Source organism: Diachasma alloeum, unplaced genomic scaffold, assembly GCF_001412515.2.
Source record: "Diachasma alloeum isolate Michigan unplaced genomic scaffold, Dall2.0 Dall_scaffold_00301, whole genome shotgun sequence".
Classification (NCBI taxonomy): Eukaryota; Metazoa; Arthropoda; class Insecta; order Hymenoptera; family Braconidae; genus Diachasma; species Diachasma alloeum.
This window is the reverse complement of record NW_021680440.1, coordinates 1,265,800-1,293,416: the sequence shown is the minus strand read 5'-3', so window position 1 is coordinate 1,293,416 and position 27,617 is coordinate 1,265,800.

Below are 27,617 nucleotides of genomic sequence, written 5' to 3'. Positions count from 1 at the left end.
ACCCTTTCGTTAATAATTCCACAAGTCCAATGGAAGCACGCGAGACTCCACCCTCGACCGTCGAGTTCCCTAATAACACGAACCCTTTGAGCTCCACACATTCTTCAGGCCCGGCGCACCCCCCCAGTGGCCAGGCAGCTTCGCTCAAAACCACCTAACCCCCCCTCCCCCTCAGTAACAGGAAGACAGTTATTAAGTCTTCAGAGGTGCTGGCACGCGTGCCCGTCTATCATCGGGATTGAGCCCTGGGTCATGAAGAATATCGAGTCTACTCCCCGTTAAACGTGTAGGTTATACCCATTCCATGCCCCATCCCCCGAGTTTACACTCCCCCTCTGGCGGAATTCCCGTTGCTGTAATAGCGTAACGTCACGGATTTATTCTGCCCCCACTCATCCTCTTGTCGTTGGTCCCTCTCTGTTTGGCTCGTCGCTTCGTCCTCTTCACTCCTTTCGGTCGGGTTGTATCCATCGGCATGAAGCTTCAGAAGAGACTCACGCCAACTCGACGGCTCCTGTTTCAGCGAGGCACGATGATATTTTGAGGAAAATTAGGGGGCGCTAGTGTGTCATTTTGCATCATTTGGATTGAGTTGTTGGTTTAAGAGAGATTGCTGTTGCTGGGGGTTGATGGGTAGCGGAAGATTATTGATGTGTGCGAACATCTTAGCTCTCGTTATCGAAATTTTGTGGTAGAGTAATCGCTGGAAAATCTCGTGTAACAAATAACCCAACGGAAGTTGCCCAGTCGACCACTGCGATCGGAGGGAATACGATGCTTACAGTCATGTGGACATGTACTTCTAGGCAATGAACGTGAAGAGGTTGGAGGGAGGGGGTTATTTTATGGGGGACGGATTTTTAAATTGGTGGATTTATTCGGGTGAGGGGACATTAATAAATCGAGATGGATAAGACAGTGTTGATGATTTAGAGCGGGAGAATTTTTTATGGGGCAACATGTTGGATGTCATATTATCGGCATGAAGCTTCAAGAGAGACGCTCGTCAATTCGACGGCTCCTGTTTCAGCGAGGCACGATGATACTTGGAGGAAAATTAGGGGGTGATAGTGTGTCATTTTGTATCATTTGAGTTGAGTTGTCGGTTTAAGAGAGATTGCTGTAACTGAAGATTATGGATGTATATAAACATCCCATCTCTCACTTCCGCTACAATACCCCAATGTCAATTGAAACATCTTGAAAAATATTGAGAAGTCGTCGGAATGTCCCGTGTGACAAATGTAATTTCTGAGGATGCACGTGTTCTTTCAGAAGCTAAAGGTCTTAATCTACTCACATAAACGAACGATAACAATTCGAGAATTGTGAGTCGTAGAGACACGAGGAAAAATCATTCCATTTTTCATGAAATTTGCAGATAAATTTTTATTACATCTGTGATATTGCAGAGAACTTCCAGTGCCTGGATTTTATACCGAATAACATAAAAATCACATGCATTTATTGGATATTTGGATTTTGAAGATAAATTCTTCGCCATAAAACAACCAAATGGACTATTTTCTGCGGCAGATAACATGCTTTTTGCTTTTCCTTCACCAAAATTCCCGCTTTTTCGAGTGTTTTTCCATTACTCCCCGGTGCAACCCATTTTTCGTAATCCTCTTCAATTGCACAAATTCATGGGTATTTTAACGCTGCCTTTTATCCCCCCGCACAGAGGAATTCATTTGAAATCTGGCTTCCATGTATTTTCTATTCATATTTACAGGGTTTCAAAAGTTGGGAAAATGTGGATAGTATGAAAACCAAATCAAATATTGATAAAGTAACATTTTTCGCGTGTTTTTTGAACATTAAATTTACCTGCGGTTGCAGTATATTTAACTTTAAAGGGTCACACGATCATTTGATATTCAATGCATAACATATTGCATGTTACAGCATTTAAAAACATCAAAAGACATTTGCAGTGGAAAAAAAATATATCAACATATTCTTTGCCCCCGAAATAGCACGACTCGGGAGCTATTTACTGATTTATAATTCAATGAAGTTTCCATTAATTCGAAAAATGAGGTCGTGATGAGAATGAAAATCTGCACTTTTCGTTGAATTACCCTGTATTGTTTCCATCACGTGAAAAATTGAAAATTTATGAATTTGTAATACCCGAGTTCATACGTGCATGCACGATGGTGGATGGAGAATAATGCGATCGTATGAAAATACACTCAGGCTATTGGAAATTTTTGGTTAAATATACATTGCAACCGCCGGCTATGGGGGGAATGTGCAGGTGGATTTATTTGCTTCAAAAATTCAATTAAAAAGTTCCTTTTTTCTCGGCTTTCATGGACTACCAAAGGGTGGAAATTATTTAACATCGTGAGGAATATTCTGAATTATCAATTATGACAGAAAATTGTTCAACGATAATTAAGTAATTAAATTAAATTGAAACTGAAGCTGAAATTTACGAAATTATTTAGGCATTTAACGTGATTGATTGATGGATATATATTTCCGCTCTCAATTTATCTATTTTCGAGATTTCGAGATTGTAGTAATGTGAGAACATCCGGATTCCATTACAAAACTCAGAGTGACTTAACTGTTTGACTAAATTGGTAATATTCCCCTGGTTTGTGAAACGGGATTGCAGTTCTACTTATTGTTGATTTATTGCAGCAAAAAACTCTCAGCACTCAGAATATTTCAGACTGTTTTACGCAGAAGAGTGAGCGATTGACCTCACACGGAGAGAAATGTTCAGTAAAAATTACGAAATTCACAATTCACAAAAATTACGGAACGCTCCGGAAAAAGTCCGTGACAGTTCCGTAAAATTGCCTACAACCACATGTCGCTCCGGAATTACGCAAAAGATACGTAATTTCTGTTGAATATTTCTCTCCGTGCATGATCACAGAATTAAGGTTGCATTACGTGGCAGAAGTATGATGTGAATGAATGAAAAATAAAATGGGAAATGTCTAGTCTATTTGCTTCAAAAATTCAATTACAAAATTCCTTTTTTCTCGTTTTCCATGGACTACTAAAGGGTGGAAATTATTTAACATCGTTAGGAATATTTGGAATCATCTGTCTGACATCTGTTCATATTCCCTGCTGAATATCTGTTGATATTCCCCTGGATTCTAAAACGGTATTGCAGTTCTATTCATTTATTTATTGAGGCAAACAAACTCTCAGCACTGAGAATATGTCGTTGGTGACCCTCATCTGACCCTCGTGGCCCTCCTTCTGCTCCTCACAATCCTTATTCTAACCCTCATGACCCTTGTGACCCTTAATATCGGCGTCTTAATGTCGAATGCCAAATTTTCATCACGGGAAATCGATTTTGATCCCATTTTGGAACCCATCCCTATTAACTCGCTCCACCAGGCGCCCTCAATGCTCCAATGCCCCAACCCTAAAAAAAACCGACTCCGGATCCCCCTAAAAAAAATTCTAAATCCCGTTGAAGAGATCCAGGCGACGGGGAAGTGTATGAAAGCCCGGGGCGACGTAACAGAAAATAGGAACACAAGCCCAACGACGACGGGTGGGGAGGGGGGGGGTTGCGAGAAAAAGGCAATACAGCACACTGTGAGAGCCCAAGACGGGCGGCAAGGAGATGGGGACGACAATCGAGCTTGGAATATATTTTTCCTCGGGTTTATCGCTTCTCAAATGCGTCGAAAGNGGGGGGGGGGGGGGGGGGGGGGGGGGGGGGGGGGGGGGGGGGGGGGGGGGGGGGGGGGGGGGGGAGGAGGAGGAGGAGGGGGCTTAAAACACGAGAGACATTTTTCTAATCTCTTCTTTGCTCAGCTCCAGACAGTCTCAAACAGTCTCAAAGAAAAAACTTTTATTTTATTCCGGAAAACTTGAACTTTTATTTTTTTATCCCTCCCTTCCTTGCATCCCCCCCACCCCCCACCCTTTTGTCACCCCGTCCCTTCGTATTGTAGATTGAATCGGGTCAGAGGAAGAAACGAATATATATGCAACAGGAAAAATATATTATTCAAGCTGTCCAATGCTCAAACACGTCTGGAGTTTTCGCTCAAGAAAAGTTTCAATATTTCTGCTGGCCATCCTCTCTGGAATCCCTCCCCCCCTCCTGAGGGGGTGGTGGGTGGGGGGATGAAACCACCGAGTGAAAAATTATATTCTGCCATGCACGTGTGCAACATGAAAGCTCGAACTATTTCAAAACTTTATTATTATATTTTTTACGCGGCAGAGAAATTCAACTCGTTCATTTGTCCAGTGGAAAACATAACGTATTATGTATTTTGTGAAAATGCTGGGGGATGGCCTCGTAACCTCCGACTCTATCTGTTTTTCAATTTATTTCACTGGGAAATTGTTCGGTAGGGTAAGTATTTTTTTTTTACTTTGCGCTTGTTGATGTGTTTAACAGATTGCGAAAGTAAGGTCGTTATTTTGATAACGAGGACAGCGTGTTTGGGCTTTTCGGGGGAATGAAAAAGTTGAGGAGGAGAAATGCGGATTGTTTCGGAGTTGTGAGTGTTTCGTGTTTTGATGGAGGGACTGAGTGGTGGTAATGGTGGTGAATGTCCCGGGGGGGTACGGCTGTCCGGTCATTCAATATTTTGGGGAAGGGATTTTGTGGCGAGTGGATTGAGGAGATGGCGGGGGAGGATTTTTGGGGAATTTCTCGTGTGTCAACTTATCGTCTTTGAGGGGGAGTATTGTTTTATTATTGGCTGGTTCGTAGGTCATTGACGTGGCCTGTCAATGCATGGAGAGATATTTTTTGGAAAAATTTGAGTGCGAATTCATTTAATTGCGAGAAAAATTGACGTTATAGCACGAGCATTTTCCTAGAAAATTTCTCTTCGCACATTCAAATTTTTTATAACTTTTTCCATTTTGTTATCTCATTTCAAGACGAAAATTGTGATTATCCTGTTTCCAGTTGAGAATTTTATTAGGCTTTTATGTTATTTTGTGAATAATTTCTGAGAGAGATAATTCCGAAGGCAGTTATCTTTATTTGGGATAATTTGCTCACGATATTAGACATTTTTAAGTATTAACATTTTGGGTAATTTCCCTGCCTCGAAGCATTATTCGTTTTCTTTTGCAGTTTATTATAATCAGATGAAAATCTCTACTTTATCGCTTCATCTTTCAGAATTATCTTGAGATACCTCGAGGAATGAATTAAACGCAACTTCAACTCAATATCATCTCTCCCTCTCAACCAAACACTAAATAATTTCCGTCCCCCATCTCCCCCTAAATACACCCAGTATCGCTTTTTGTGCACGTTTCTATCTAGAAAAAAAAACTTGACGCAGGCTGGCACATGTTCGATGAGCAGCCATCCGGGACTCTTCCAAATGCAAATGTTTGGGGAGAGTACGTTCTTTTGAGAATGGTACGCCGGAGACGAGTCTCTTCATACGTACGAAATCGTGACTTCGATACCGATCAAAGAGAGTCACCCCAGCGCACGAATGAGACTGAAAAAATAAAACACGAAGAAAAAGGAAATGAAAGGGAGTGTATACATTTCTTCCAGACGTCTTGGGAAAATTTTTCCCACTGCGAATCATTTTATTTCATTTTATTTCGATATTTCTATCTCATCTTTCCCTCTTTATTTTTCTTCTCAGAATGAAAAAAGAGGGGAAAAACATTCCCTGCGGTGAGTTTTCTCGACTTTGACGTAGGTGGATGGTGACCGTGTGAGGCATGAGTGTCGTCGATAAAATGACATACAGAGAATCACGACAGACTTTACGTCCAATAGATCAGAGTGTAGTTCACGGCGCTCCATGGGGGCTGGTGGCTGGGGGTCATGGGGAGGGGGTGGGCGGCATACGTGACACGAAGTGAGAAAAACGGGGAGAGAAAATGGCACTGGACCCGAGTTCGAAACACGACACACGACAAATGGAGTCTTGAAAAGGAGATGAAGGATTCGATGAGGGTTTTTCGGATGATTTCTTTTTGGCGCTCAGTTCAACTGCAATTTTATACCAAACGGTACAGAGAATTTGGGGAATTTCATTGTCAGATGATCGGATTGTAAAAGTTTAGCTCCACTGTCATTCTCATTTTCGTGATTCTTCGATTTTTCGTCGTGTTGAATCCATTTAATTACGGACAATCGAAAGTTGGCGTGAAATATTGATTAATAATTGTGCACACGAGGGGAAAAAACTCCCCAACGATTATTCCGAGAGGTGCTTGTGCCTGCATTTGTCATTGCCGAGTCGAAACAATTTTTTATTTATAATTTACTGCCACCCGCTCTCCGGGGAGTCGATATCGTGCACGCAAACGTCTTGGGGGTTCACCGTGCTCAGGCCGTTAACAATGTGAGGGGCAAGAGAAGGTGGAAAATATGCGACATCTCGCGTGGCAAAAGACTCACCAGAAGTTTTCCCAGTCGAGTGTACTAGGTGGAATATACAATGCTCACACGCGAGAATTCCCAATTAACGTTGAGGGAAAATTTCAAGCCTGAGTGCGAGAGAAGGGAACTGTTATAATGAAATTTCTTGGACATTCTTTGCAACAAACTCGCTGAAATTCACGTTTCATACGAATTTAATAACTGAGCGATGGTGAATAATGGGGTATTAGGGGGAATGCACTCGGGTTTGATTACTGAATTTTTAATTTTGTAATGGGGGAAGAGTGGGTCATTTGTTTTTACGACTGTCTCATTCTTGTAATGTCTGTTAGGGGAATGATGGGATAAATTATACTCATGATATTTAAGCCATGCGATAACCCATATGATTTGACCCATGATTATTGCATGATCCCTTCAAAGGTTTCAATATTTCGTACATTGATTTCCTGACTGTAATTGCCTCCAAACAATCACATCAATTTCAGTAAATCCCAAACAGTGAGGGTCAAATCGTGTGGGTTTTCCGCGTGCGATTTGACCCTCACGATCCCACCGAAGTGTATTACCTCCCAACAATTTCATTACGCCTTGAAGAAAGATTTCAAAGATTCCTCACAAGAGATAATATACTCCGCTTCAACAAATCTCCCATACTCCATCTTATTCATAGCCTCGGCATTCCTGTACGCACATACCACCCAACTCTCCACTTTTATTACCTCACTTTATGACAATTCTCCGAATAATACTCCCCATGCACTCATTTTTTTCTCCTCACCTCCCACAAACTATTCACCATCGCAACCATACAATCGCGCCTCTCCCCCTGCATTTTTGCCATCACATTCTGCATGATACGCAATTTTGTCCCTGAGAATAGACAGCAATAAAACCTTATATATTCATTGTTTACTCACGCAAATATTCTCCTCTCATCTCGTCATCCTTCTGACTTCACTTCTTCTTTTCCATTTCACTGCATCCTTGTACATCGGCAAGCAATGAGGAGAATATGTATAGCAGGGACTGTCTCACCGATACGTCGATACGGGAATGTTACCCCGGGGCATTCACGGTATATTTTCCCCCCTTTTTTTTCACCTCAGTGGATTCTATGCAGACCCCGACCTGAGTAATATTTCAAATTAAAGGATACACTTGGCATATTGAATGAAAATCCAGCCGGTAAAAATGGGAGAGGAGGAGAATTTTCTTGAAAAGAAGACGCAACAAAAAGTTATGATTCTCCCTTTTTTCTCCCTCTGTTTGCTTCAGCCTCGGCATTTGCCGCACGTATTGTGCGTTAAAGTTAACGCTTTCCTTTGTCCTCGGAGGGAGCAGGGGATCTATACTTGTGAGAGTAATGGTTCATAACGGGCTGCAATGGTTGTTGGATTATTCCGATATTTTTTTGTCTCGGTGGTTGCTGGAGAGGGGGTGGGACTTGCATGAGGGCTTTGCTGGGGTTGAGTGGATGTGAAGTGCTTTATTCATATTTGACATTTGACATGGATTGATTTTATTGACTTAAGGAAATTATAGGGGCGACGGATTAAATCGCTGGTCTAGTTTGTCCGGGGCTATATTGAGGAACAATGGGGGGTAAGTGGAGGTATCACCTGGGTTAGAGTTGTTGAGGTTGAATATGGGAGTCGGGCAGTTGACGATTGACGATAGGGGGATAGATTTCCAATTTCAGAATTTCAATTTGACCTCGAGGCAATCGCAATATTTGAATAAAATTATTTCATTTAATATGACATGAGTTGATGATGTTAAACCATTTTTACATTATTATATTAATTATTAATCAATTATTCGAATTTCTAATTTTTTATTGATCATTAATTTAGTCGTAATTGATCGATCGCGATAGACGATTGATCGTTCATGATAAATAATTAATTAATATCGATCTACCTTTTCATGAAAACCTTGTCATTCCTCATTGGTCGTTGAGTTTCGGCGCGAAATTCAAAATCATTTTAAGTAAATACCGTTAGCGTATGTGTCAATCTAGCCGAAAAATGAGGTAAATGTACTTAGCGGGCTTGAATTTGTCTCAAAAAACGTCTTTAAAAAATCTCTAATACCAACTTTTGTTATTCACTCGCTTCAGCGCAGAATCCATTAAAACTTCATGCCGCCAAAAATTCAAAAAATTATCTCCGATCAAGATTAACACCAGCAGATACCAAAACCACCCCCGCATTCTCTCCCCCCTTCCGGGAAATATTTACATTATCTGTGATGGGTGTTGATGGTGGAGCCGTTGGAAAATGGTCGATGGAAAAAGCGACGCCGAGTGCTTGGGAGCATCGCGTGGGTGGGGCATTTGGGTTGTACGGAGAGAAGTGAGGCATATACAGACAAGGTGGAAAACTGGGTAGCGAGGGGGTGGTTGGGTCGAAGGACGTCGACCGGGTCGTGTAAGAGGGTGAAAGAGTCGTAGTGAAGGGGGAGTTGGGAGGACAGGAAGTATCTAAATGGAGATGTCTTGTATGCAGAGCTGTCCCGTCAGAACGACAGGCAATGGCGAAAAGCGACGGCTCAGGTTTTCTTGTCGCCGAAAGACAAAAGTTTTTTCCGGAAAGAAAGTATCTATCAGTTGCCTCTTTTTCCTCGTTCACTTCTTTTATTTTTGTTTGCTGGATTCGTCTCTCGGAGGGACAAATCATCCTTTTCTGCGCTGGCTGATGCCTTCTTTGATGAGAAATTCTTTGTTGGATCATTCTACTTGAGTGACAGCTAGTCCTTCATGATGTGATGTTTTAAAGAAGTCATTTTTATCACCATTTCGTGAAAGATTTCAGTGATAATGATCGACAAAAACTACCTTCACCTCAGGACACCTATCCGATTTCTTCCTGTTCAGAAGACATCACCAGATAAATGTCACCAGCGGCTATAAATATTTGAATTAAATCTTATCGGAGAAGTGGCGAAGTCCGACTTTACGAGTGACACTTGACATTTCTAGGCTCTCCAACCTGTTCGTCACAATCCACCGGTTCATTTATTCATTACTTTCATTATTGATGAGTGGAGATTTCCGATTGTCTTCGTTCTTCTTCAATTACCATTTCAGAAAAAGAGATATTGAATCGAGTAATGAATATTCAGGAGAGTAATTGGATTAGTTGAGAAATGACAAATTGGAGTACCAGAGAATGAAGAGTAAATTTTAGTCTCAATATGCATGATTTGTAGTTCCTTGGGCAGATGGATAAATGAAATCCTCGTGCATGGATTCGAACCTGTATTATTACTGCGCATCAATACGAAATTCACGGGGATAAGTCTAATGCTGTCAAATCAGCTTTTCATAGCGGACTGTTTTATGTATTATCGATAGATATGAATATTCTGGTGGTCTAGGGTGTTTTGACTCTATATGTTTGTTCAAAATTTCATGCAGACCGATATTTCCCAGTAGTAGATGGAAATAAATCAGTTGGGACCTTTCCTCCAGTCCTGAATCTCGAATGAACTGAAGCTTTAAGTTGTCTCATTCTGAAGTTCAATAAATGTCTAATGCGACTCAGCAGATTTAGAACTATTGACCATCAGAGATAGTTCATCTTGACCATGCTGCCACCCTAGATGAAGCTAACTCCATCCCCTGAACCAACGGCAAGAGCCCTTTGAAAGCACACACATGTCTATGGAGAGTCCCAATGGACGCTCTTTTTATCTCAAGCAAATAGAGACCCTCGCATATATCCATCCTTGTATGCACAGCATTCGACACAAAAAAAATGGAACATATGAAAAGGGTGTATGAACAAGAGGAATGAATACGTTTGCGCTTCCATCCCCGGTGTCTGAGATATAGAAATCTGGAGCGGGTACTGTCCAAATTCAACTCTACGTGAGGGGACAAGGCGTCGTGCCAAGACTCAACGATCCTTCAGCTTCGGAGGTACACAAAGCATTTGTGTTGCTTTTGTCGTCAGCTCTGTTGCTCTTGTTTATTCCGATTTCAAGCTGACTGCATTGTTTTCTTACATGCTTGGAGGTGAGTGTCTGGGCGGTGTCACCTTGAGACGTACATACGTTTGGTGGTTTAACATGCCATGGGCGTGTGAGGGATCCTTGCTTGGGATTCAATGCTTCAAGCTCGTCATCATTCAATGATGGAAAACTTGTGGATGACATCATTTTAATGCTGAACTTTTATTTTCAGTCGACCGCAAATTCAATAGTGAACACTTCTCTCGCGACTATTTACCTTGAAATGACCACTCATTTCATATTATGCTTTCAAACTTCCTTCCAAACGTCACCCGCTCGTTTTGTTTGACTTTCTCCATCCAACAGTATCAACTTCCGCAAATGTACCAAGCACTTCAACTGTCTCCAACCCCAGTGTCTAACCTAATCAATTAATTGAATACCAGATGAGTAGAGCTGCGTGCGAGTAAGATACACGAAAACACCGAAGGCAGAACAACGCCCTTACGGGATTGTGTGACTTTAGCTCAGAATTTTCCCCCATCTAAGCACAGCCCCATCAGGGGGTGGGAGTGTCAGGGACAAAAGAGGTGGGAATTTACCGAGCGTCTGGTGTTCCCGTTGAATCCACGAGGGGTTGGTGAAATAGGCTGCACGAGATGGAGAGAGATGAGAAATAATGAAAAGAGAATGGGAATACACTGGAGTAGAAGGAAGCCGAGTGAGGACATATACTTAATGAAGAAGAGATCATTTCACTCGGAGAATTTCTTTGGCATTGTCTCTTCATGAGAGTTCGCTCGTTAAAGAACTTTAACATCAATTGAATGTTACATCACTGCCCCCTCCCCTGGGTGCACTGAGTATGAATGCAGATTCACGTATGTATTTCGAAATGAATTGGATAAATAATGATGAGATCCCGGGCCTCCGACATTGCGAGTTGTCTCAATTGTCCCTTGTGGAGTTATTATTCTAATGACACTCGTTGTTATACGCGTCTGTGGACATTGAAGTGTGTCTCATTGATGTTGACACTCACAGAGTCAACGGGTTGATTATTTGCTGGCTGAGTATGATGAAATCCGGGGAATATGCAGGAGTCTGTTATTGAACCAAACTCGTCAGCTTGCTAAACTGATACTCAGTTTTTTGCGGAATTGCAGTTGGCGATGGGGACATGCGGATGAAGTCATTAGAGAGGATATTGTTGATCATGTTTTATGGTTGGATTGGTCGGGGGAGATTCCAGTGGCATCCCTTGATTCATCAGTGTTTTTTCTGTCTGAGTGGAAGTTCACCTGAGGTGAACCTCATTCTGGATCGGAAGGGCAGTTCATCATGTTCTGATGAGGGACCCGATATGAACCTGATCACATTCGTTGATCAAAATCTCATCAAAACTTGAGCTGTACCTGAAGACCTCATTAGGCATAAATAGAATCTAATCAAATCAGGCGAACGGGGTGAACAGTTTAGATTTGATCGTTGATTTCTGAAACCTAATAAAAAATCATACCTGACGAATGATCATTCAACTCCATCAGCCTTATTTGAATTTCCCTCCAGGCAAATTCTCTGACTCACATTGAATTCGCTTCACTAGTCCAGATAATAGGCCAATTTATCATGATAATGAGCATAATGTTCCACCCCTTAATTGATATGATTTCGATTAAATCCGATACCATTACCATAATTAATGAATTATAAATAGATTTATGAAAATTATTATAAACATCACGAGCACTTGAACTTCATTACTCCATCAACGTGTCCAATTATGTATTTTCAAAGTGTTTCTGTTCTGATTCCTCGCACCACTATTTGAATCCGATTATAGTTGGATCAAAGAGCGCTGTGGGATAGTTCAACCCCTCCGTTGGCAGGGGTAAATCGCATCGAAAATCGTTTTAACGCTCGGCAAAACCCATTCTCCAGGCCCCCCTCTTCTCCCCCTTATCCCGCAGACCCGGTTAATTCGGAATTGATAGTGTCGGAAAATTGGGACATCCACAGGGATCGAAATCAAGTAATACGATATCCTCATGTTCTCTTGCATTATCTAACTGCTACTATAATCGTACAATGACACCACTGTTACGTTTGGAAATGTTAAGCAAGTTTAATCCTAAGATCTTCATTGAACGTTACCATCATGGTTTAGGTTGCTGTATCATGGGTAGGATATCGGGTTAAGGGTATCAAAATCTCGATACGTTGGGCAGATTAGGGGGTGGTACGTTGTTAGGGTTTCCAGGACATTCAGATGAGTTGAATAACTGTCGTAAATGTTCCTCATGCCTTTGGGATTAGCTTGATTCGAGTTTTGAGTCATTCTGAGTCGTTCTCGGCTCACAGATTTTTTCATCACTCCAGAATCAGTTAAATAGCAATACATCGTGCAAATTTCGGGGGATGAGACATTTCAGAAGTACCCTAGACAGTTTTGAGGGTGGAGTACATGGCGAAAATTTTCTCTAAAAGTTCGGAGAGAATCAGCGCTTGCGACATTTGAAGTCTTCACGATTGTTGGGAGATGAGTCTGAGAAGTTGAACCGTATAATGAAACACTCTGATGAGTGTTCCCCGTCATTTCCGTTCCTAGGCTGAATACATTCTTCATCATCTCCCTTTCAAGATCTAAAATTCAACAGTATATGATGGAAACTCGGGTTTACCCCGAAATTCATCTGAATTAGTTGATTGCCAACCGTTCAAATTTAGTTGAAACGTGTGAACTCGTTTTCTTGGTACATGTCTGGGTTAATTCGTGGTGGGAGAAGCTTTTCCTTCGTGCTCCACGCAGAGGTGGGGGTTCTCGTGTTCGTCGCCAAGACCAATGCTGTGGGTACGATCGTACCTACCACCAGGACAAGTTGGTCCTAGTGACAACGAGGATCCTCGTGCTTGTCACTGCAAAACTGGGAACAACTTCACTCTATTGGTGGTGGTGGAGGGAGAGGCTGAAATCAGCGATGGTTGTTGAGAGCGGGGGATGGGAATGGAGCGATGAGGGTGGAGAAAGAGAGATGAATGATGCAGAATGGGTACGTCTGTCTCACAGGGGTAGTTTTGCCGGCACTTTGGAAGGTCGTGACCCCGAGATCTAACCCATTGGTGAGAATGAAGAATCCGATATTCAACTAAGACGTGTGAATTGTTTCTGGCAAACTCCGTTGCCGTCTGCTCTCGAGGGTCCATTTCAAGGACATGTGTTAGCGAGGAGTTTGGAGATGCTGACAGATGCCGAATTGCAGGAGTTCATCCGGGCGATTTTCGTCTTTATGTGCCGAAAGTTCGGGGAACATGATTGAATTATTTACGCCTCATGAAGACTGCTCGTCGAATAAGCTCGTCAAATGATGTGACACATCACCAACAGTACTTAGGTGATTGATTCTAAACGAGGAACGGACATTGGCAATCAGCATTGTGGAGGTATCATCAGTCCCTGTCAGGACTGAGGAAGCAGAGATGAATTGTCAATTTCAATAGCTGTATTCTCGTTATCAGTTATGGCGTCGGAATGGATGAGTTGAATGGAGGCTGTTAACTTGAAAGGGAGAATTCCTGAGGTTAACAGCTTGTTTGAAGTTTAACAGTACTCACTTGGGGATCAACAAGGGTTACTGTGATGGAGATTAATGATATTCTCTTGCATTATCGTTCAATCAAATGATAGTTTCATCGATACAGCTGTCCATTCAGCAGATGAAGCTCAGCCAAAGATATTTCTGAGTCAGCCATCCACGACCACTGAATTAGATATGCACGTCGTCAATTCTTACATTGAAACTGACATCGTCTCAATCCAATTCAACCCTACTGAGTTCAATATGAAGTATATCTCTTCTCATCCCTATCAAATCACTACCGTATGCCATAATCAGTCATCCTCGCCATGCCCAAATAATTGATGATTCTCCTAAATTCTGTGCAAGTCTTCAGATACCTCAATCGATCACTCCAAAAGAACCTCTATACCTCTAATTCCAACGAAGACTTTCCATTGAAACTCCATCATCCGTAATAATTCAGTTTCGATCCGTAATCCAGATTGTTCGTTCCGTACCACATAAGAAATAAAATTCAATGAGCCAGAGTGATTGAGTTGACCACGAAAGCTCTTTGTGAGGGGCAGCGGCAAAAGCGTGGATTGGAATTTGCTCGATATACTGGGAGTTGCTCTTGAGATGGGATAGTATTGGTTTTGAGCTGGTAATTTGATACCCCTTTCACTGCAGTACAACGACATCGACTAGGAGTGTATGAGTGAATAAAGGAGGACAAAGGTACCCGGTTGAATTGGATGACAAGGGTATTAGAGCGGGGGCTATGAACCTGCATTGAATCGGCCATTCGTACATTGGATATTCAAAATTCTCATCGCGTTCTGGTTTACGTCGCTATGTTTGGAATTCCGGGGGAAAAATTTCTCGTATCTCCGAAATTTTGGGTATCCCATAGCGAAGATGGTTATGGCCTCGGGGGACACTGGGATGATTGCAGTTGCTAAGTGTGAAGTGGTTCGAGCTTGAAAGTTTATTGATTGTGGTGTTGCTGGAGGGTGAAATGGGTAATTTAGAAATGGCTTTGGGGCAGTATTCTATTCTCATATCAATCTGGATGTCATCATAAGCTACTTGGGTAAGAAAAAGGCATGATTATTGGAAGTTCAAATGGGGTATTACCACACTTATGTCCTCCCGATAAATTGAAGCAACTTTGGCTCAAGATCGAAAGTTTTACTCAAGGAAGGTAGGATCAAACTGGCGTATATCCTTTGAGAATTTAATCGGGGGATCTTCTGAATGGCTGCAAAAGGGTGTAATTACTGAGGTGTCTAGTAAAAAGGGCGTATGTCCATACTTTTATCTCATTATTGAAAATTTCGTATTTTTGGAAACTTTTCGATATGACAAAGGTGGAACTCCTACTCAAATAAAGCAAGATTAAGAGGGCGTATGTCCAAAAGATATGACTTCCTGGTACTCTTCATTTGTAAATATGCCTCAATCAGATAATTAATTACTCCGGTCTTCAATCCAGAGTTTTACTGTCGGTTTTTTCCGCTTCACTGGAAACAGAACTGTTTAATGATGTGAAAATACTATTAATGCATATTGCCACGAGTGATTTTGGAGCGGTATGCAGTGTTGGTAACCCATCCAAGCCCAATAATTGGGTTTGCATTCAAAATATGGAAATGTTTGGTCATCAATAAATTATCATAAAGTGGCGGTAACTCGAGCCATGAGTTTGGAAGCAATGAGGGAAGAATGAAGTGGAGGTTAAAGTTCCCGCAATCACATGAATTGAAATTTCGAGTTGGGATGAATGTGGTTCGGGAGTAGGTCATTACGGGGATTCAATCAACAAATGAGTTTGCAGTTACCCCGGGCATCATCAGGTAAGGATAGTTTCTGTCATAAGTTTGCGTCTGAATATGCGGTCATTATCGGACTGATTCGTAATTATTAGACAAATTTTGAGGGAATGAAAGCCCAAGCACTCAGGAGAATTATTACGATCGAAGCAGACCTGAATGGTCATGATATGGGTCTCATCATCTCCTCCAAAATTCTACTTATCGAAGGCATTTCCATTGTGCTCCATTGCACTGGCCCTGTCAGTTCTAATGAAACTCTGAAACAGGCCGTAACAATCAACGTTTATGGAACACGGAAACTCGTTCAACTCTGGAATGCGCAAGATGGAGGTAAAATTGGAGATTAATTGTTTTCATTCATTAGATGATTTTATGAGCACTACCAAGTTAAGAGTCATTATTATCAACAGATCGACTATTTAATGTTTCATGAATGACGAGCGATTCTGGACGTTTCCTAGATTTAGAACTGTGATAAAATAATGATGCTGGAGGAATGAATGCATCTGACGATCCCGGAACTCAACTTACTGCTTTTGATGAATTAAATCGGGACGATTCGGTTGGCTTGATGGTTAAACTCTGAGAGAGCACTCATAGAGACTCATTCAAACGATCAGAAACATAAATTCCTAATTAACGGTGCTGATGGAATCAATACATTGGCTTCGCTCCCCCGAAGGACAATTTTGCTTTCACAATTTGTCTTGAATTCATCAAATATTTCAAAGTTAACGATCAATTTACGGAATCATGTTTGTACGACGTAAACTTGACTTCATCATCCGCCCAACAACTGCTGTCCAAAATACAAAATCCCTTTTAAAAGCGCCAGGTGCACACCATTGTCTCCTCCACCTAAGATACGACAAAAGAGAACGATGTGACACACAGTGTGTACCACCCCGTCGTCCTGAATTCTCTCCGTGCACCATATCCAGACCCATATACTTCCGACTGACGTGGATTTACGTACCTCCAAGAATTGAAATAACGCGAAGTTGCAGACGGAGCACTAGGAAGAGACTGTGGAAATGTTACACTGACAATGTGTGCGTTAATCACTCCCCCCCCGTGATTTCGATGTGTTAGGAGAGCTGCGACTGAAAATACACACGGGAGAATAAATTCTACCCCTTTCCCAGTCAAACGTCAAGAGCGAGGGAAAGTTGAAAAGGGTGGAGGGCTGAAAGGTGATTGGCTGATTAGTTGAACCTGCCTCCAGTCCTCTACGAAGGTTTATCCACCAAATTAGTCTGTGTGCAGTCCTTCTTATTCCCTGCAATTATCGTTATTTGCTCAAGAATTGTTTGATGACGGCAAAGGGGAGCGATTTAGAACATCATCATTTTCAATATCACTTGAGCTCCAAAATTCTCCAATTCTCTCCAGTGACTCCATTTGTTCTCCGTAAATTTCATCAGTCCGGGGCCTCAACACAACCCCTCAAATGAATTTTCCTAACTCTTGACTCATTTTTTCTTTCTGAAGACAGCGCAGCTCCTTCTGAATATATTACAATTTCTCCTCCAATGCTCCTCTCAATTTCTCTGATTACATCCCCTCGACCCTTTGTTCTCGCAGTATCCCACCAAATCACCGACCCTTTTTTCATCCCCACGTTATTTTATCAGACATACCTGCCACTCGCCGTCTCATCTCCCCCTTTCACTTACTGCACGTCATCCCCCTCTGTGCTCTTACCAACTGGATGATAAACTTTTGCCCAAAGTTCAAGTTCCGAGAGGTGATAAAGCTAAGAGCGAGGGAAAAAATTACAGCAGAAAGAAGAGAAAAGGATGTGAATTAATATTTGACAGTGACGATAATCATAATACCCCGGGAACAATAACTCTAGTGACGCTTTCACGACGAAAAAAAAACAGCACAATTTTGTTCTTTTATCATCATTATTATTGTTTCGCTTCAAGCTCCCACAGCTGAGGCGCATTGTTTGACCCGCGCTAGCGAGTTTGCCAAAAGGCCATCCTTTCTGCCCTATTCGCGTTCATCCATTCATTGGGGGGAGGCGGGGGTGGGCCCATTGAAAGAAGCGAAAAAGGAGAGGAGAAAAAAAAGTGAGAGAAAAGAGGTGAAATGAATGTACCAGTGACTGCTTATCCTGGAGAGTCGCGGGCTTGTCGCACGACGGACATCTTATCCCAGAAATAATCTACCTCGACCTTTTTACTTCTCATCGCTCCTGAGGGTACCACCCCCTCCATTCTTACCTCATAGTCTCCGGTACTCGGTGCCTCTGCATTCTCCAGCTCTCGGCTTCCCTATTTCCCCTTCGTATCGTTACAGGGGTTTTTCTCGTGTAGTTTTACTAGGTATTTTTTCTCATGCTTTTTGCTGCATTTAGCTGAAACCCTCGGGCACTTCTTTCCTCTTTCACACTTGCATGTGTTGCCGTATTTTCTGGGCTTATCAGTTGATTCTGTTATTTATTCTTTTTCGTCGGTGTTTGGGGATTGCTTTTTTTGGGAGATTGGAAGAAAGAATTGGTCGAGTGACTTCAATATTTGACGTATTTTTCAGTTTGATTCTTGAATTCAATTTAAAGTACATAACTCTCTATCAAGGAAAAAACGAATGGTGAGTCAAATGGTTAAGTTTTCTCTCCGTGCATGTTGCATAATCCTCCTCGGATTAATCTTCCTCCATTATTCAATAATTTTGTTATAATCCAAGCTTTCAATATGCCAATTACACAGATCCATTCACAAGCAAACACACCACAAACTTTCGATCATCTTCCCAAGCGCAGAATTGAATCCCTAATTTTCTCTGAACGGCAGATGCACACGTGCCCGGAGGCTGGTTCCCTCAATGGCTCCTTCAACCCTCGCATAGTTACGGAATTTCGTGTGGCATGCGTGATAATGTACGCGTAATACCGGCAAAGTAAACTGCAAGTGCACACATGTCAGAAACAGAGAGAGGGCTCCGAGGCAACACTGCACAGAGCAATATCTGGGGTACTTTCACGATATTCATTTGGGTGGGCGGTGTTACAGGACTGCAACCTGCGGAATTCATCCTTATGTGACGCTTTACGTGAATTACGCTGGCAAACCACTTTGCGGAAGTAATTCGGTTATATGGTTGATATCAAAGTCTGTTTTCATGACAATCTTGAGGAATTAATCCGCTTTTGTAGCTTACTCGGGGCTTCTCTTTGCAAAAAGTCTACTAGGAGCTGGGACATTTTGAGATTTTCTTGAGCGAGTGAGCTTTCCCTCTCGTAAATAAACAATTTAATGGACCAACTTATTAATCAAGTGCATTGATTAATTTCAGCAAAGAAATTAACAGAAAATTTTGGAAAAACAGACTTTTAATTCTAGATATTTTCGTGATTGGAAGACATTAGAAAGCGCCATATCTCAAGTGAAATAAATCCAATTTCATTTGACATTTTTATTGAATGCAAAGAAACAATTATAATTAAAAAATTTCAACTATTTTTACTTCATTCTAATGAACCATTTTTCCGGATGTATATTCTGTTCACGACGAACCACCACTCGCACCGCAGCGAATACTTCTTCCCATTGAATATTTTATCAAATGAATCTGCAAATGAGTTCCCCTCAATACCGAACGAAAGGTGCTACAGTTTTTTCAACAACGCGAATGATAATCAACCGCAACAATTGACGATAATTTAGCACTGAGCATTGCAGATGCCCCAGCGATCGTTACTCCGCGTCCACTGGACTGTTTGATAATGATAGACAGAGAAAAACTGATAACTATCCCATAATTTGACCGCATCGATGATGCTTTACGACCCTCCACACGGCAATCTCCCGTCGAATATCGACTTTAATGGTCTCGGTGAGGGGAAAATGGGGGGTTTACGATGTGTGGCCGAGCGCGTCCGGGTAAATCTCCATTCCCGAATGGGGGTTTTTAATTTGGACTCATCAATATCAACGGAAAATTGTGAATAATATAACCCCGGAGCCGATGCAACTGTTGAAAAGACAATAACAGTATTGGTTTTTAATTACGTTTCATTTTACTCCCGAAACGTCATTAATTATTAAAACTCATAAACTAATTATGGATAATCGTCGAATAATAACGAGGAAAAGTGTGAATGCTGGTCAATAATATTGAGCCGAGAATTGCAAACGTGTGTGGAGGGGGCAGATGGAACAATGTTGCGTTACATTATGCAAATGATAATAGATCCCTGGACTTTCATTGGTTTTGTCGAACAATATCGTTTGTCCGGTGATATTTGAAAAGAGAGTTTGCGTACCGCCATGTTTGTCACTGTTCACTGTGGCTTATCGGGTTACTCCGGCTGGGAGCTGTGAATCTGATACGAATATCCTCGCCAGGCGTAAATTCAATGCATATTGCAGTTGATTAGTACGTTTCAGGATGAGGGAATTAGTTAATGTAATCAACGCTGGGGGTTAACTAGCTCATATTTCCTTCATCCATTTTAGCAATTTCTCAGCTTTCGCTGTACAGCGGGGAAGGGCGGGCATTTTTCTTCTTGTAGCTGAGAATTTCATAATGGAAAATTCGCAATTGGATGAAAAAATGAATGAAAACTGTGAATTTCTTGTTATCTACATAAAAATTACTGGACTGGAAGGGTAAAATTTATTGTGCGTCAGGATAAGATTTCTCTAACGTAGAATAAAATTTGATCATCGTATATTAGTTTTTACTAAATTTCGGGATAGAAATGAGGAGACGATGACTGATGATACACTTTTATAGAACGCTAGGATAATTGTTATCAGAAATTTCTCTCTGTGCGCCAACCAGTCCTGAATGAAATGTCAGATTAAACGTGGATCCATCCACGAGAGGAAAAAGCTCATGCACCTGTTCCATCGATCCCTCTAGCTCCTTTTTACAGCACCGAACCGTACAAATTATCCCCCGTGTTTACTCCCATGTTTACTTGTTTCTGTATTTAGGTGCTATATTCCCGTTAAATTGTGCGAGCCCATAAAAGATAAATTCACCGATGGAAAGAGACGAGTGCAAAAGGGGTAGGAAGATAGAGAAAGTTTAATTGAAGGGGAGCATCGTGCGCTTCGTCGGTTAATTGGCGATACATCGGTTGTACGTGCCCAACGAGAGCTCGACGACTATCTTGTTGGGTATAACCAACAGAGGGAAGAAGTGCGACGGTGGTGAGGCAGTTGAAAACAAGGGGGAAGGGAAGGAGTTTGTGTATGGGTTTGTAGGGTGAAGGGAGAGCTTGTTAGAGGGGCGGGGGGAACAGGTACTCACGACGAGGGAGAGAGGGCTTATCGGAACATCCGGTGACACGCCGATCTCATCGATGACCCCTGACTCCTTCATAATCCGGGGACTCTACTCTAAAATATGAGATTTTTTCACGATTTATTCGCGGATTGATGGAGAGACTCGAATATCATGAAGAATGTTGATGATTTTAGTTAATGATTCTCGTCAAGTAAAAAATATTACGGAGTGAGAATTGAATAAATCGCGAATTTAAAACCCTCCACAAACCTTCGGATAATCCCCCCTTTCGCTTGTGACTTGCTCCCTCTTCATCCCCCCCTTTCCACCGCAGCACTCCCTTTCCCATATCCGAAGCAAATTCACATACTGGAAGAATGAAAAGTATGCTCGTATTTTTCCCTTTGTTCCCATTCGCTAAATAAAAAAAAACTATATTTTTCACTGCTTCGGTCACCGTTCGAGGTTGCGATGGAGTGCGATAGGACCGTACAAAAGCGTTTGCTTTTTGCCGACTCTCCCTCACACCCCCACTCACACATTCGCACAAAGGTCGTGCGCGTGACCCTATCGATTCCGGGTGCATGAACAGGGGCCGGGGGGGAGGGGGGTTATAACCCAATGGAGTAATTACAGTTCGGACGAATGAGATTAATTATGCAAACTTGTAGAATAAAATAGGAAAAAAAATCCTATTTCGGTGAGACTGACGTGTTCGCTCGAGTGATTATTTTTTCCAACATTTCCACTGCAGGCGTGTGCCCCAGACATAGGGAGATAAATTATTGAAAGAGTTTTCCTTTATCAAGAGAAGAAAAAAATTATAGAATCGAAATACAATGAATTGGTAACTGAACAGAACTAATTTCAGCTCAGATTTAACGCTTTCATTGCAATGCCCCCAGTTCCCCCCGCCCCCCCCCCTTTCCCGCGACCAATGAATCGAAGCGCACGCCCTTTGGATTTTAATTACTCCGGTAAATCGGGTAGACTTTCGCATCTCGTTACAAACTTTTTTCTCCTCTCTCGTTTAGGCGCAAGGAATGGAAACGATGAGAGTGAAAGAGGAATGGGGGAATACAAAGAGAGTCAGAGTACGAAGTGGTAGTAAAATTGAGCCTACAGTACTAACGATATATACAGTTACATTCGAAACAATAGATTGAAACGAGAGAAAATAGAATGGTAACTGGTAGTGAGAAAATGTTGAATCGTCCATTTTCCTCTTTTCCCCGGATTTTGTAACGAGAGAGGAACCCGAAGGGTGTGGCGCACAGTGATTCTCGCGACACGGGAGTTTCTGTCTAATAGTTCTCTAATTGAATCCAGGAGTACCTCCTCGAGATTTCGTCGTCAGATGGGTAGGAAGAAAGCCGATGTCGATGAAAGGAGTTGGTGGGATGAATAGAAGTTGAAGAGGGAGGGAGATTTTTTTTCAGTTATTTTTCCAAAGTAAAGAGAGATAGTAATTGTGATCGGGTGGTGAAAAGGTATGTGGAGGGGCGTGGGGGTGGATGTAAATGGCTGGAGAAAGTCGATTGGGAGTCATAACAAGAATTATGGTTGTGCAGGCAAGGGTGTGGGGGATGGAGGGAGTTGGCACGCCGTTGAGGGAAAGGGGATTGATTTAGGATTAGGAGGGGGGTGGGGTGAAACCCGAGACGGTTTAGGATGACACAATCCTTACTAAAATTTCACCCCAAAGGTATATGAATCATTAGAATGAGATGAGGATTCTGATCATCTCTTAATCGTAATCCTAATCCTCAATGTATATTCATCCTAATTCGGATGATAATCCTAGCCCTAACCCTAATCCTTAATTGATATTCATCCTAATCCTATTCTCAACTCCAAAGCCGACCGAATTGATCTGAATCCCTCTCCTGATTCAAAAAACTTTCGTCGCAATTTCCCCAATCCTCTGTTCCCACCAAAATGTCTCTCGTCCCATATAATTTCACGTAGGAAATTCCCCAGCTGTCCAATCAGACGCTTTGCATCCCTCTCCCCCGATATTTCACCCAAACTAGACACGGCCAGGATAAAGACTTTAGGAAACAGTTTGAAATACGTCAAAGTCATGGCTCCATTCGCCATTGCTCACGAGCCAAGCCACATTTTCCCAGACTGTATGATCACCGTATGATGATATTTCTCGGAGTATATTCTCCAAGGGTGTGTCATACTGATTACACGGAGGAGAAATTGCAACAGTGACACTACCAGGTCAAACAGATACAACTGATACACATATACAACACTGGATTCAACACACCAACGGTGTACAAATGGTTATACTTAGGGGTGAACCGCACCTGCACACTTGGAGTAACTGGGCGCTTTCGAAATTGAACGCAACTGGAGTTACCCTCACTCTAGGACACATACTCGTCTCACTTCCATACGGAAATATCTCCAGTCTCGTCGTACATTTTCATAATGAATGCGTGTATGTGTGTGTGTGTGTGTGTGTGTGGATGAGACGGAATTGGACGAAAGCTGATACGCAGGTGGTGGAGAGACGACATTATGCACCTGCCAGTTAAGCTTACCCTCCTCACGCTCGTAATCCTAACGTTTGATTGCTACCATTACCATTGGTGCATCTACTAGCCAGTCTGAGGGATGACGCTGTACGTTAAACTACATTGTAAAATCGATTCTCGTATCATGGTTGCACAGTATAAAGTTGTGTATTCAAGACATTTTAATTCAGTAGCGAAGCGGTAAAAAGGTTTACGGATATACAAGTATCTTTTACAGGTTGGTACAGATCACACTGTCGATTCAATCATTTTCAAACATCAAATTTGTGGCGCTGTGGAAAATTTTTGTCTGAAATTGCCGGTACAGTTTTTGGAAATTGTTATCGAATTTAATTATCACGGAAATTTCAAGGAATTTCGTCATTAAAAATTCAGAATTTCGTGGAAAAATCAAAGAGAACTGTAAATTTCAGTTCCATTTTTCCCTGAAAATTAGTAGTCAGCTGTCCCTGAAATTTCATTTTTTTTCTAACAGTGCAATTGAATTGGATAAGAAAATGTTGAAAAAAATTATGGATATTCAGCGTCATTTAAATTACATTTTGCACAGATTTATTATTCGTTTTAAACGGAAAAAAATGTCGTCACTTCTGACGCCATAGTTTTTTAAATATGTATGAAGTATAGTTGGAAAAAGTTGGACGAGGGGATTGATAGAGACATTTACTTCTGAACCGGTTCATCGAAAATTCATAAATCTTCCGGTTGAATGACAGAGTTCTGCCTAGCCAGTATTGACAATCATCAGAGGTGTTATTTGTCCGTCACTGTCTGAATATTATGCTTAATGACTCAATCATAAGCAACTGTCGTCCAATATTTGACGAATACAAATGATTGTTTCCAGTTGACTGTTGTCAAAGAACGAAAAGCCATCCAACTTTTGTCCACCACTTCCCGGATTATTGATTGCCCCAGCGGATCAATACATGTATTTTTGGACGAGTATTTTCAGTCTCCTGAACTAGTCGAGGGCAAGTGCAAACAATGCACGACCCATTTATTGAAACTTATCCCGAGCGAGTTTGGACCATCAATTTCCCCCTGTGTTACACCGAAGAATGGAAATGAATTTGCATTTCATCATTCGGGTGCTGATGCATTGACACAAAGAGGGACGATGGTAGCGTGTAGGTGAAAGCGCTCATTCTGGACGGTTTGACAAATTATTTTCACTGTTGCCACCTCGCCCCGTTGACAAAACAGACACTGCTCTGCTCATTTCTGCAGACCACTGTCCGATCCCCGTGAAACATTGGACATTCCACGAGGGATGGGGAAGATATCCCTGTGCACGAATAAGAATTATACGCTACATTTCACTGGTGTATATCACCCAGCTGAAATTTCGACAATTATTTTCACCTTACCGACAGTTTTTCACATTTATTCTTCCTACCGTTCCCATTTGTTGTGTCACAGGACGAGTGTTTTATGGGATAATTGTGCGCGTAAAGACGGGTTTTCGAGGAGAGAAGATAATGTGAAGACAAATTTACACATGAATATGAAAATTGATTTCAACGTCGCAAATTGTGACTGTCGAAACTCTTCATTTCAGGCTTCAAAGAAAACCATTTGAAAATCCTATTTTAAGGCCTTTAAAATCATAAAATAACGTATCATTTTTTGGATGCAAACTGCATTTCACGGCTGCAAATCACCCAGTTAAAACACCAACAATTATTTTCACCTTGCCGACAGTTTTTCACATTTATGTTTTCCCCTGCTGCCATTCGTAACAAGACGAGTGTTTTACGGCACAATACTGCGCGTACAGAGGGTTTTTCGCGTAAAGAAGGCAACATGACGACGACAATATAGGGCAACGAGAGTTCTTACGTTTGGATTATGTTGATACACCCCAGTCTACAGCTATGAAATCTCATAGGCGCTTCAAAAATACCAGAGACAGGATCGTTATTTTTATACTACCCTCTTTTGCTATCGAAAATCACACTTTATCCCACCGTATCTTTCACTCTTTGACGTTCTGGTTTATTATGGCGCTTATTTTTTTTGTTATTTTTCCAGATGTTCCCGGCATTTTCTTCTCTCCTTTACCCGGTGATTCTCGTTCATATCAAAGTACCTCTGATGTTATGCCGAGAAATAACCGTAGTCTCCTTTTTTGCCGGTGATTTTTTTTTCCACCCTCGTGTATATTGGCAACTGGGCAACAGGGAAAGTTCTCGTAGCCGTTTTCATGCATTTGCACCAGCAATTCACCGATTTTTTTTTCACAATTTCGCGTCGTGATTTTCCAACCGATCGTCCATACCTTCATTTTCCCCACTTTTTATTTTATTTATCAATCTTTACCTCGTTTTCTCGGTTGTTTCTTCTCACTTGGACGTGCATAACCATCTCTCCATCTCATGACATAGGGAGAGACGCGATAGGACAACCATTCCCATTAAACATTCAAAGGGGCTGTAAAAAAGAAGATGAATTTGCATCCCGCATTGCGACTGCGGTCCCACGGAAAAACATAAATAATTCAAAAGTTTTTACGCTGCCTCTGGGCTCCACTGGAAAACAGAGATGAGGAGTTGAAAAAATTCCTCGAATGACAGAGAGAGTTGAACAATTTGAAATGAAGGGAGAGCTGGATGAGAGACTGTGGCAAATTGTCAAATGACGAGATGGAAATTGGAATTGAAACAAACGCGGGCAACGAGAGTTGGTGAGTTGTTGCGATAATTCGGTGATAGCTGGGGGGGAGGAAAATTCCCCGTGGAAAACACTGGTTGACGATCTATTTATCTCGCAGAGTTATGGAGATACGGGGAAAAGCATATTTTCAGTTGGCAAAACTTGTCGCTGTCATGCCTCCTTACCTGTTGGAGTAAAATAGATCGTCAGGGTGTATTGTCTGAAAACCCCATCGCTAGAATGGACTTTCCAGTGGAATACTTTCTCGCTTCTCACTGGGAATTATTTTCGGTCCTCGAACCCCCGCGTTCCGCTCGTAAAATCGTCAAGAACGTAAATGCCTAAATTTACCGACTGAATTCCAGTTTTCGAGTTCACAAAATTGTCCATTTCCCCTGGTATAACCGATGGGAATGCAGTTTGCAGGTGGTTTCGTCCCTCTGCAATTAAATTTCAAACATACCAAGACAATTATTATACCCAATGGAATATTTCTCCCCCTCGCGAATTTGGAATATCTTCGATTCCCAGGGGTGGAAAAGTGGAATGGGGGTAGTTGGAGCAGGGACAGAGGCTCGATGAGGCAAAACTGTGGGGTTCTATTCGATTTAGCTGAGAATTGCAGTAGTTGGAATTTCGGTGAGAAAGTTTTACGTGCCTCGTTGGTCGAAAAAACTTTCGCGGTGAGGAAAACCCGGCGGTTGGCATTCGAGTAATAACGGAAAAGGTGTTACTAATTTTCTCATCCTCCTGCCTCGATTCCTCGTTACCTTTCATTCTGCCCTTCATACCGTGAAAAAGAGACTACAATTATGCATCGCAATGATAAAAGGCTGCAAATCACAAGGGGAGGAGTAATGAACTCCGGGAAATTTCAATAAGCCTGGAGTCGGCAAGCGATGGGAGAAAGCTGATCGCCGATCAGAGTTTGATTAGAAAGCGACATGGAAAATTATTCATGGATCGCTCATACCCTTTTGTAATGAGAGAATATATGAATATCAAACCAGGAAGAGGTCAAGGAAAGCTATCAGGAAAAATATTCATGGGTTGGATGGTTTGCGTTTTTCGGAAGAATTCTGAAAAGATCGGGCTGTCCTAATCAGGAGCTAATCGGGTTTTCCACGGTCAATGGCAATTGACCCCCTTTTTCCGTAGCAGAAAAAAACTGTTTTCAAACAGTTTCCCAACCTGGTCAGGACCTGTTCAGGACAAGCCAATTCCAACGCCATTGCAGTGCCCAAGATAAGCTTCACAAATAGTAGGAATCAACGTTCACCCGGCTAACAAATTCGATTTTGGCGAAAATCCACTGGCCCCGGAAAACCCGAAAATCTGACCCTTTTGCTAGGGCCAAAAAAAACGGTTTCGCAGTTTTCACTTTTTCCACATACTTTTGATAGTTCTGAATAGCCCGTCGCTTAAATAGTTGAAATCAACGTTCACCCGGCTAAAA